At 37.9% G+C, this 12,475-nt stretch overlaps 1 pseudogene; it reads right to left on the minus strand.

Moving 5' to 3' along the window:
- Window positions 1-11,110: 11,110 nt before the first annotated feature.
- Window positions 11,111-12,212, minus strand: LOC122659102 (annotated as a pseudogene).
- Window positions 12,213-12,475: the final 263 nt, after the last annotated feature.

A 12,475-nucleotide genomic window follows, 5' to 3' on the forward strand; every position in this document is an offset into this window, starting at 1 on the left:
TGGTGGTGGTGGCGGCAGCGGTAGTAGTGGCAGTGGCAGTGGTGGCGGTGGTGGTGATGGCAGGGTAGTGGTGGTGGTGGTGGTAGCATGGTAGTATTGGTGGTGGTGGTGGTGGTAGCGGGGTAGTGGTGGTGGTAGTGGTGGTGGTAGTGGTGGTGATGGTGGTGGCAATGGTGGGAGTGGGGTAGTGATGGTGAGACCATTAGGAGAAGAAGGGTGGTGTTTTATTTTTAACATGAAATTACTACTTTGCCCATGAAATTAACCATGTGTTCATTCAAGAGCAAGAGTGATAAATCAAATGAAATAGAAATTCTGAAACAGCTCCTCAACTATTTCAGAATTTCTATTTCACTGAAATAAGGTGCAAAAATCAAACCAAACAATTTCAGAAATAGAAATCACCCCTGAAATTGAAATAGATATCACACCAAATCAGGCCATTGTCCCGCGTGAATTCAAGAAGAAATCTGAGGTTCTTAAACACGAGTTGTATTTGCACCAACACCCTCGATCGAGAGTTATAATTGCTATTGTCCACACGGCCACCATGGTGATGGCTGGGTAAATGTGGGCGGTAAACGGATTGGATTCGGTTCAGATAGTGCTTTATCCGCATCTGCATCCGATTAGCTATCGGACGAATTCGAATAGTGCTAAACGGATAAGGACACGGATACGGATACGGATACGGATCAGATATTTTATCCGTTTACATGTAAATATAGCTTTTCCGATAGCTATAGCCTATCCGTATCCGCATCTGTTTAGCTTTTGGACGGATTCGAATAGTACTAAACAAATACGGACATAGATGCGAAAACAGATTTCGGCTATTTATTTACACCCCTAGGTAAATGGAACTGGCTGTGCCGAAATTCCCAAAACTTATATTATCATTATTGCAGGTATCATCCCTACTGTCCTTTTAACAAAAATTCGAGATGTCACAGTTCATTTACATGTTTCAGCTTATATCTTTGATTCTTGGTCAAGTCCAATTTGGATCTGAATCTAAAGGCCAATCACAGGTTCGATTCTGATTTTTAAACCTTAGTCACAATGACCAGTTCTGATTTAAAAAAACACAGAAAAAATTCACAAGAAGCAGGAATTTGTAACTCATGAGACTAATGAAATATTACTGTTGTTACTGGGACCAATAATAGTTTCAGGGCTTAAAAAAATATTTAAAACAGTATCATTTGAAACCATTACTAATGATGATGATGATTGTGTAACCATTCGAGGACTCCTAGGTTGAGAACGAGAATGATAGAAGCAATAGACACCACGATTAACGTGGTTCGGTTGTACAGGTAACATTACATCCGCGCGCGGTGGAATGAATTTTAATATATTCAACTAGTGTGATCACAATCCTTTTGAGCTGGCGTGCGCGCCTGACCCAAAAAAAAAACCCTATTGTGATCACAGTCCTTATTTAAGGAGGGCTGTTGAGTGATTAAAGGAGACAAGGAAACATAGTGTCGGTTACAAGCATAGATCTCGAAAGCGAAACACAGAGACGATTAAACACCAAAAGGAATTAGGAGACCGAAAGAGAGACCAAGATTAGTGAGATTTGTGTACCTCTGCAGCTCCAATGGTGGGAAGAATGGAAGAAGATGAACGAGAGAGGGAAATCTGCGATTTGAAAGAGTTTCCTTCTCTTAACATGTTTTTTTTTTTTTTTTTTCTGCATTTTGGGGTTTACATTCTAATCGGGTTGAGAGGATCCAGTTGCTAAAATGGGTTAGGCTTCATGAAATGGTACAAAGTAATCTCCATTACACGATCAATTTATGCCACATGTCACACAGAGAAGGTAGCATTGCCAAAAATTATCAGATTAAAGAATTGGAGAGGATTTTTATCCGTGTTTGGTGGGATTGGTCATGTAGGATCTTGGAGATAATGGTAGGAGTGAGCTAGCTATATCTATGAGTGGGTTTAGGATAAGAGAGTGGGTAGTGGTTTCTGGATTTGACTCCTGTCCTGTAGTGGCTGGAGCTGGAGCGTGCAGCACCCCCCAAAGATCTCTCCACGTGGCCTTAGTAGCATCCAACGGTGTTAATTTATAATACTCAACTTAATTCCATTTGGCTCCCATCTTCCTCTCTCACCCTACGAACCCGACCCGAGACAACGATAACTGCACCCGTTCTTTCTCTTTTTCTTTCTTCTTCTTCAACCACCGCTCCGCTGTGCACACAACCGCCCCACCACCGCTGCAACCTCCGACCTCCCCACTACTTGTCTAAGCAATCCATGTGTAATACCAGCAGTGGCAGCAAACCTCTGACCACCCCACCTCATCAACGCACCCGTCTCTCTCTCTCTCTCTCTCACTTGCCGTTGGTAGCTTCTCTTAAAATCTTTTCTCTCTTCAGTTTCTCATTTTAGCTTACTAGTTTTGCTTCATCGCTTGGCTTTTGGCTTCAGGAATTTGTTCTTTTGAGTATACCCCACTTCGATTCAAGCAACCACGATGAGCCCAGTGGCAGATATCAACGGGAACTTGGCTTCAACCATGAACCACTTGTTCACAATCCCAACCCCATCTCTACTCTGATTTTGTTTTCCATCAATTCAAAGGCAAAAATTGGGATTTGTTTTTCCCATTTCATAAGAGATTGTTTGATTTCGAAAAGGGAAAGAATGGCTCCAAGGCGAGCGAGGAAGGAGGTGGTGAAGACGACAACAACGAAAGTGGTTGCAGAGAGTGTGGAAGTCGCTGTGCTTACAACCCGCATCAGAGCGGCAATACCCACCAAAGAGCCCTTAAAGATCTCAATGGAACAGAGCATTGAAGAAGAGACGAATAACCAGATGATCAAAAGAAGATAAGCAAGCGCCTCAAAACCTGAAGCTGCGGTTGGGCGTGGAGAGGAAGGGAAGGGAACAAGAAAGAGAGGAAGATGCCCTCCCTTGACAACAGCTTTGCAGGTGTGTAGTAGGATTTTTCGAACATTTTGCAACTTCTCTATTCCTCTTTCCCTGGCTATCTCTTTTTTTCCACGGCGGTGCAGTTTTCGTTGTTCGGGTCGGGTTCGTAGGGTGAGAGAGGAAGATGGGAACCAAATGGGATTACACCTGAATATTATTAATTAATACCGTTGGATGCTACTAAGGCCACGTGGAGAGATTTCTGAGGGGTGCTGGACGCTCCAGCTCCCGCCACTGCAAGACAGGAGCCAAATCCGTGGTTTCTTCAGTTTGACGAAAAGGTTGGTGGAGGTTTTGAATAAGGGTGAGAGCTCTCAGAGTCTCACTCTTTTCTTCTTTCTTTTTTTCCTTTTTTCCTTTTTTCCCTTTTGCCTTTTTTCTTCTGCTTTGCTTTGGCATGCCTTATTTTCTGATCTTCTACTGAAGTGAGAACCTCCGAATGTGATGTTCTTTATGTAAAGACATGAGTGATGAGAGAGAGAGAGAGAGAGAGAGAGATGATGATGGATGCTCTTCGTCTCCATGTGGGCCCTCGTATCATAGGTCAAAGCACATGCAACACTTTTTATCTTTCTTTTGTCTCGATCGGTTTTCAGCAGAAAAAAAGGGGTTTTCTTCCATATTCCTTTGCTGAATCTCTCTGGTCGTTACAATGAACAAACGGTCAAATAAACTGCTTAACACACACCAACGGTCCAAATAGAATCATCTGTATGCTACTGATGATGCACTCTTAAATCAGATAGTCCCATTATATGATTTAAATTGTCCCATTACCTAAATCAAAGTTTAAAATGCAAAATATGATATTGAATTATATTCTTTCAATTATAATTTTTTGGGAAAATATCATCCCCCTCCCCTCTAAGTTTGCCTAATATCAATTCAGTACCTAAGTTTTGAAATATATCTACCCCCTCCCCTATTGTATAAAGATTATATCAACCGTACCCTAAGTAACTGACGGTGTTAAAATAAGAGTTTAAAAGATGATATTACCCTTTAATTGGAGTTAAAAAAGGTTTCTGGAGTGGGACCCACCCCTTCTTCATTCCTCTTCTTCTTCTTAAACCCCATAATACCCTTAATGTTATTTTATTCTTATTTTACCCTCCTCAACCCCAAAACTCCTTTTGCGGCTTCTTCCCAAAAAACCCTGTGTTCTTCTTCTTCAACCCCAAAACAAGATCCTTGAGTGTATGAATTCATCGAGCATGCAAGCTTTCCCATTGCATGTACCCTTGAGATGGTATCGCTCTTAATCGAATTCAACCCCTAACCTACAGTGTTTTTTTTAACTATAAACTAGGTTTTCCTAACTGAATCTGAATCTCATAATCCATTTGTATTCGTTCTATTTCAAAAAATCCCCAATGCGTGGCTCTTTTTTCCACCAAATCACCAAACTTAATTTCTTCTTTTTGACGGGTTGACACAAAGTTTAGAAATTTAAAAACACTTCAACGAAGCTTAGGAATGCAATTTTGAATAAGTTCCCCTGTTTCCGGCAGTTCCATTATCCAATTTGGACTTATGGAACTGCTTAGGGGCTATTTGGAAGAATGGATTTCGTGGGTCATGCATCCTACCACTGGACCTCACATCCACCGCTGGATAACAAAATCCTTTTTCTTGAATTTCCATTTTTCCATTTGTTTTTTTCATATTAGGGAGCTTCTATGGTTTCTGGTTCTAAGTTCCTTTTCTGACTTCCTTCCTTCCTTCTTTCTTAGAATCTCATTAGGTAGCAAATTCCTAAATGCATCCGTGTGATGGGTTGTCCAAGTCTACCTTCAAGAACTGTTGGGTGATTTCTGAAAGGCTTGAAGTTTGAAGTAATATATAGTCTAGGTGTTTCATCAAGATTTTTGAATTGGGTTTTTTTTCTCAAACTTGCAGTGTTTGTAGTCGTGAATGACATTTTCTATTTTCAGATAGGTAGAGGCATAGTAGATGTGGAGGGTGTTCTTTCCAAAATAGAAATAATTGTGGTCGTGAATGACTCTCATGGATTGACTTCCCTTGATATTTAGCTTCTTTTGTATAGATCCAATGGTTGGTTCAAACTTGCTCTTGGAAATAGTTCTTATCAAGAACAGAAAGGAGTTGCAGAGCAAAGCTTTGAGTATAATTTGAAAGCAGAGAAATACCCAGTATAGTTAGAAGATTAGAAGAAGATGCCAATGCGTCACTCTCCATCTCCCATCCCTCTCCTTCGACCCCACTGAAACCCCAAACCCACCTTCCCTTTCCCTTCTATCTCACTATATAGCAGCAAAAAAAAAAGTTGAAACCCTTCTGCAAACTAATCGAACCACCCCTTCTTCTCATTATTTCCCAGAACCAACCCCACTGTCTTCCTTTTCCAAAAAACCCAATCCAACACTCCTTGATTCCGCCAGAACCAGAAAAACAAAAAAGAGTGAGAAGAATAAGAGCAGAGAGGGCAAGAGAGAGTACAGAACCAAAAATAGAAAACCCTTTCTCTATGTTCTTCCCCCCCCCACAAACCCCTCCATTTTCAACCAACACGTCTTCTTAGATTTGTCACTGGAGTACTGCTACTTTCCCGTCGTCTCGCTTGACTTCATCACTTCCGGTAGGTCCAATGAAATCTCTGCAAATAAATGACATCATCATGAACATCTAAAGGCTCTGGTTTACAATGGAGGGATCTCTTCAGAGAAGACCGAAGTGTTGGGGTTGAAGAGGGCAAAATTGGAATAATATAACATTTAAGGGTATTATGGGGTTTTATAAATTTTGTACATGCCACATCATCCTTTAATAGCATTTTTTAACAGTTAGGGTACGGTTGATAGAATCTTTATAAAGTAGGGGAGGGAGTAGATATTTTTCAAAACTTGGGTACTGGATTGATACTAGGCAAACTTAGAGGGGAGCGGGATGATATTTTCCCTAATTTTTTTTAATAAATATTAAAGGTATTTTGATCATTTTTTTTTTGTGAGATGAAATTTAACATTAATTAATTAAATAAAATAGTTTCCAAATCCACTAGTAATACTTCCCTACGCTTCACTACTCTTACCATTGTCTCTGCGAGCTTGTGAGCCACATCGATTCAAGCTGTATCTACTTTCATCATATTTACAGAACCAAGTTGTTTAGTTAACATAGAAATATTCCATAGAATATTGAAAAGTTCCCATGGCCACCAGTACATCTTGGTCTTCTCCATCCACTCTACCATCCCCTTACAGTCATCCCAGATGTCGAATGCACAGCGGTCAAGTATGATAATTACAGTCCATCCGGCTTCAGAAGTATTCTTATCAGGGCCTCCATCACAATTCACAAATGACTTAAGGATGATGATTTGATTGAGCCAGTATTATTTAATCTGTAGTCATTATAAGATAAACAAGGATTTACACAATGGGTTAAAGGAGGAGGGTCCGTGGAATTGGGAAAACAATATAATAAATCAAATCATTAATCCAATGGTTAATATTACAAACAATCATATGGTGATTAATGTTGTGAACTTTAAAAGTGATCGAGTTGATTGCGAGCTAACCATATAAAGTACTCATTAAACTGAAATTACCAGGGAAATTGTTTTTATTTTCTCGTCCATGCCTTTCTAGTCTGTTTCTATCTTGGATTTTTTTTTACTGAGAAGGAGGCTTAATATTCCCATGAGACCCCATGGCCTTGCTCGGATATTGGAGGTTTTTTGGTCTTGACCTGCCCTAGGCTGTAATAAATTAAATGTTGACGGGTATTCTCTGGGCAATCCAGGTAGGATCAAGGGCTAGAGGTGTCTTCCGTAATTCTGATGCTTAGGTTATTTTCTCCTTTAGGAATTTTCTAGAAGTGGCGAGTAATTTTGATGTTGAGTTCCATGCCTTAATCCTGGGTTTGGAATTTGCAAAATCCCAATGTTTCTCCAACATTTGGATTGAGTGTGATTCAATGGCAGTCTTCATGCTTGCTTCAAGGTCTGGTTCTTTGGTTTCTCTGGCAACGCTGGTATGGGTTGTTTTCATATTTGGATTCGATTGTTTGAAAGATTTCCCACTGCTTCTGGAAAGCAAATCCTGTCGCTGATTTTTTGGCTAAATCTGCAGTGACTCAACAGATTTCTTCGATGATGGTGTATTTTCCAGCCTTGGTTCAGGATGACCTTGTAATAGATGCTCAGGGTAGACCGAGATTCAGACTTGTCTATTCCTGTTTTACTTTTTGTCAATTTGGCCTTTTATTTTTTCCTGCTGATGCCTTTGCCGAAGTTGGGGAAAATATCAGGCATTTTTTGAGGGGTTTTTTTTTTCGGCCCTTGTTCGGTGTATATTTCTTTGGATCTTTCGTTGGTAATTAATATATATATATATATATATATATATACTAGTAAATATGCACGTGTAAGCATTTACGCAGTGGAGAGCAAATTATTTTGGTTTTGTAAGATAATAAGACTTTCTCAATGTTCAAAATAGTATCAAATACTTGACTCGATCTTTACAATACATATTGAATATATCATAAAACATTATGGTATAGAAAAATGAGAGACTATAGTAGAAATAAATACTAATAAATACACACTAAAGGAGCAGTGGTAGATAGCATTGTAGTTTGTAGCAAATGATTTTGCAGACTTGGGAGATAGAATGGCAATTGAGTTGACATGAGACTAAAGCATTTAAAAGATCATCAAGATTTTATATCCAATGAAGACTGATTTCTTAAAATAGGCCGAGATATTTCAACCAAGAAGAGAAATTAGCTACACTAAAATTTAAAAAAAATGGGAACTATGAGTTGAAAGAGAGTTTTATATTTTAAGACTTTCATAAATGTTATGAAATAATGTAAAATAAAAAACCTTAATATCTTTTCCCTTTTGAACTATTTATGGATTGGGATGTATATTCTCTAATACTTTCTAAATATTTAACGGTCCACAATTTCACAACATTTGAACCAAATAAGGTTCAGTAATGTTTGACCCAATTAGGAACTGTTTTTTATACTTCTAATTGGCATGAGAGAGAGAGAGAGAGAACCAAGCTCTAAGGTACGATAGGGATTAATAATGTATAAAGATCATTAAAAAAGAGTCCATGAGGATAGCGCAACTTTTTTTTTTGGGTAGAAATGAGGATAGCACAACCAATATATAACAAAGGCATCCTAAAGAAAAATATGCACTAAGAACCATAAAATAACAATGAACCTATAGTCAAAATTAAACAAGTTGGATAGAGATACAATTCTGTAAACTACTGGGTTCTTTATATCATGAAATATTAGTTCCCATGACACTACCATTGAAGTTAAAATGAAATTATGGATAAGGGACTTGGTGGATTCAAACCACCATCCTCTTGACGTATGGAGTCAATTCCCACACCCAAGTACTCGGCCAATTGAGCTAAAGACCCATATTTAATACTTGTGAAATCAGGAAAAGAATAATGCTATTAACCAGCAAGATTAATTTCCAACGAAATCCCTTACTTACTTATTTTGCAAGTATCCATGCCGCTACACCTAATCAAATAGAGTTCAAGAATTTTAACCTATATCTTTTGAAGTCCACATACAATAAAAAATTCAAGACTAAATTGAAATAAAAGCATAAATATCAAAAGGAAAACTGGAAACAGAGAATTTGAACCTGTAATTAGAAGATGGACAACCAAAGTATTCTTTTTGTACATAGAAAAAATACTATTTGCCTATGCAAAGAGTGTGTGTGTACTTATTTAGATACCCAAAGTAATAATTGTTATGAGGTTTTTCACCATATGTATCTCTAGTTTATTCACTTAATTATTTACCTCAACCCATGGTTAATTCCTTATCTACAATAAACCTAAAATCTCGGAGGGACAATTAGATCTTGAGAGATATTTGAAAGACTACAAGGACTAACATCTAGAATACTTAAGCAAATAAAAGAAGAGAAAAGTCACTCTAACTCTATGAAAAAAGAAACAACAAAGCCCTGCTAGTTAATCCAAAGTCCAGCATGCAAAAGGTAATTCAAGGGTGAAGAGCCATATTTACTATATTGAAGGACCTTTTGACTGGGGGAGAGCTCTAGTTTTAGGGACAAGACCTAGGGCATGGTTTGGGTTCTATGGACATAAAAAAATAAAATAGAAAAGCTAGATTAGTTGTCAGGTATGGGCCTCATAATTATCTAGGTTGAATGATAGAAAGGGATTATGGTTTGTTTGAGGAAATCTGACCATCATTAGCAGCAGCTGTAAATGTCTCCCCTGCCACATGCTCTGGGACTTCATCATCATCATCATCAGCATCCTCTCGGATTGCACAAGCCCCAGGTGCCTACTTCTGGAACTATTATGCCAGCCTTCTTAAGTTGGCCAAGTTATCTGAACATGCAAAATAAACCCAAAGAACCATCAACTATTGGAACAAAAGAATTGCCTACCACTGCCAGTCGCAGTTGGGATTGCACTGCTCATCGAAGCGGTTGCGAAAGTGGCATGTCTCGTGTTCGACATTCTCCCCTCACCATGCCCCTAGCCTATGGGCCCTAGTTGGGGCTGAACCCAAAAAAATATAAGAACAAAAGAATTGGCCCCTCAAGTGGAGTTGATCTATGCAAAAAATAAAATTGGATGAAGTGTACCATCAATTTTAAAGATTTATCATAATCCTAATGCAGCCAATATGGGAAACAACCCAAGTGTTGGCAGTTATTGAGATTGGAATTGAAATAGACAAAAAATACAATTGTCAAATAAAAAAAGCTATGTATGGATCTAAATAATCACAAATCTCACATCTAATTAGTTGTACCCTTGGGGTTTAGAAACTGTATGACAATGCTCTCCTTGAATATGTTGACTTTCTCAATAGCAGGGATGCCATTCACCCCTACTCTCTTTAGAGTGCTCTAGAGCCTTTTGTCCTATCTTGATCTGAAAATATCAAGCTTTTGCAGTAATCAGGAATTAGAAACAAAATTTACAATCTATGGTACCAGAAGCCCTCATAAATCTTAAACCAACATAACAGCTTTGCATAACATGTAATTTCATTAATTTTACAAAGACAATGTAGAAAGAGCAAAGCCCATTCACCATCAATTGCATGCACGTTTGGAAACACCATCAATAACTATCTGTCAAACTACCCAAGAGATATCTTTCCCTGCCTCATACCAGCTAAACCACAGTGGATTGTGCATAGTATAAAGACTTATACAGAGAATCTTGTTGGGAAAATAGGTAACCCATGAGGGCATCATAATGAAAGTTTAAATATTCAACAGTGCTAATACAAATAAATATTTCTGAAAATTTAGATTTTAGTATTTTTTAGGCCTCAAGCATTTTCCTTATTTCCAAACCCCACAAACCAAGCATATTCAACTTTGAGAAAAAATGTAAACTATTGAAATTCAGTCAACATCAAGTTAAAATGAAATATGGTTTAAAAAATTCCATATAAAATTTTGAATGCTTCAATCGCCAGGTTTAAAAAATTCCATATAAATTTCTATTGTAAACATCAAGTTAATCAACATCAAACTTGATTAATGTCTTAAAAATGCACACAATCAAAGTTTTGATCTAAAAACTGTGTTTTTCCTAATTACTACTCATCTTGATATAAAATTTTCAAACGTTTCACTTGACATATAAGGTCAACAATTGAATTTTATTTCGTCATTCAATAAAAATTTAAGAGACATTTATAAGAGAAACACCAAAGAAAACTGCTCTACATTAAGTAATTGCAACTAAAACAAAAAATTTCAAATAGGTAATTTCATTCTTTGTGATGTTCTCAGAAACAGATTTCAACAAAATCTTAGAAGTTTTAACCCCAGCCAAAAGACATTGTCCCAAACTATATAGCACACAAATAGAATCAGTAAAATTGAATTTGTTTAATCTTTAATCTCAAATTTGAAAGAAATTGACCTTAAAAACCTTACTTACCCATGTATCTTATTTTTTAGACTTCCCACAGGAGCTCCTCTCGAAACCAATCCAAGCTCGATTCTGAAAATACTATAATGCTCTCAAATTAAACCATCAAAAAATGCAATAAGTTAAGGAATCCTGGGGAAGCAACCCATTTCATTTGTGCAGGAAATTCTACATGCAAAAGAAAATCAATACAAACTAAATAAGAAATTACTTAATCTTCTTTAATCACACCGAATCATCTCTATCTTCATATCCAAAGCATTAGACATTACCTGTGAGTACCTCACATCCTTGTAATCCTTCTTCCTGTTCAAAAATCAGAATGGGAATTTAACAGAATCATGAAATGTGCCTCTAATAGTATATTCCATTTCTACTGCCCAATCACACTACTATGTAAGGAAATGGTCCACTAAAATCCAAGTGATAATTTAGGAAGTTGGTATTACGCTACACTTTCTTTTCTCTCACCATTAAAAAACTATATAGGATGCTAAAGTCCCATTAGAAACATAAAATAACACACAAATTTTACTTACAATTAAGCCTTCAAATAGTTAAAATTGTGAAGTAAATTACCAACCAACCACCAGTTTGCCCGGTATTGGAGATGCGTGCAGGTGGCTGTGCAGCCATTTCCGAGTCCGAACCTGATAATAGTTCCACCTTTGATTCTATCACTTTGTTTAGCAGATGAGTCCAGCACTGGCTTAGCGATCTGCACAAGAACCAAAACCAATTAAACTCCAAACACGGTCAGGAGGGGGGGGGGAATTGAAATTTTCATTCACATTCCTATCATCATCAAATCAAGAACGCTCAAAAGGGGGGGGGGAGTGAGAAGATACCCAGTAGCTATTAGAGTCGTCAACGTTGGGAAAACCAGTCACTGACTGCTGTCCACTACCGGAGCCGTAAGGCACACCATGTGAATGCAGCCAGTCACTGACTGCTGTCCACTGCCGGAGCCGTAAGGCACACCATGTGAATGCAGCCGGAAATTTGTCATCTCATGCATCAACTTAAGCACCGACCCATACGTAATCTGATAAACAAGGATAAGAAATTGACGAAAGTTTTAACTCTTTCTCCAATGAATTCGATCAGTTTTCTGACAAAAAAAAAAGTGGAGATTCGTGGGATTCACCTCAAACCTTTGAAGGCGGCGGCCGAAGCGGAAGAAGGAGCGCTCTGATCCAAGTCAAGGCCGAGGTAGAGAAAGAGAGCGAGAACAAAGAAGGAGACAGCCACGAAAAAGAGGAAGACGATGAACCAGTTCTGCTGCCAAAAAGGGAGATCGGACTGAGAAGGAGGCGATTTGAGAGGAAGATCGTGCGACGGGTTTGAGAGACAGGAGAGCGTATTTTAGAATATAAAAAAAACACGGAGAAAGGGTTTCAGGGGAAGGTGATAGATTTTAGAATAAAAAAAATTTAAAAGAGGAAAGGTAGGGTTCCAGGAGGAAATAAGGAAGGAATTAGATAAAGAATAATGAGAATTGGAGAGATTTTCTCTCCATAATTGTTAACCATCTAATTTTATGGAGAGATTTACTTTAAATAATAATAATTATTATTAAAATTAAT

Source organism: Telopea speciosissima, chromosome 4 (assembly GCF_018873765.1).
Source record: "Telopea speciosissima isolate NSW1024214 ecotype Mountain lineage chromosome 4, Tspe_v1, whole genome shotgun sequence".
Taxonomy (NCBI): Eukaryota; Viridiplantae; Streptophyta; class Magnoliopsida; order Proteales; family Proteaceae; genus Telopea; species Telopea speciosissima.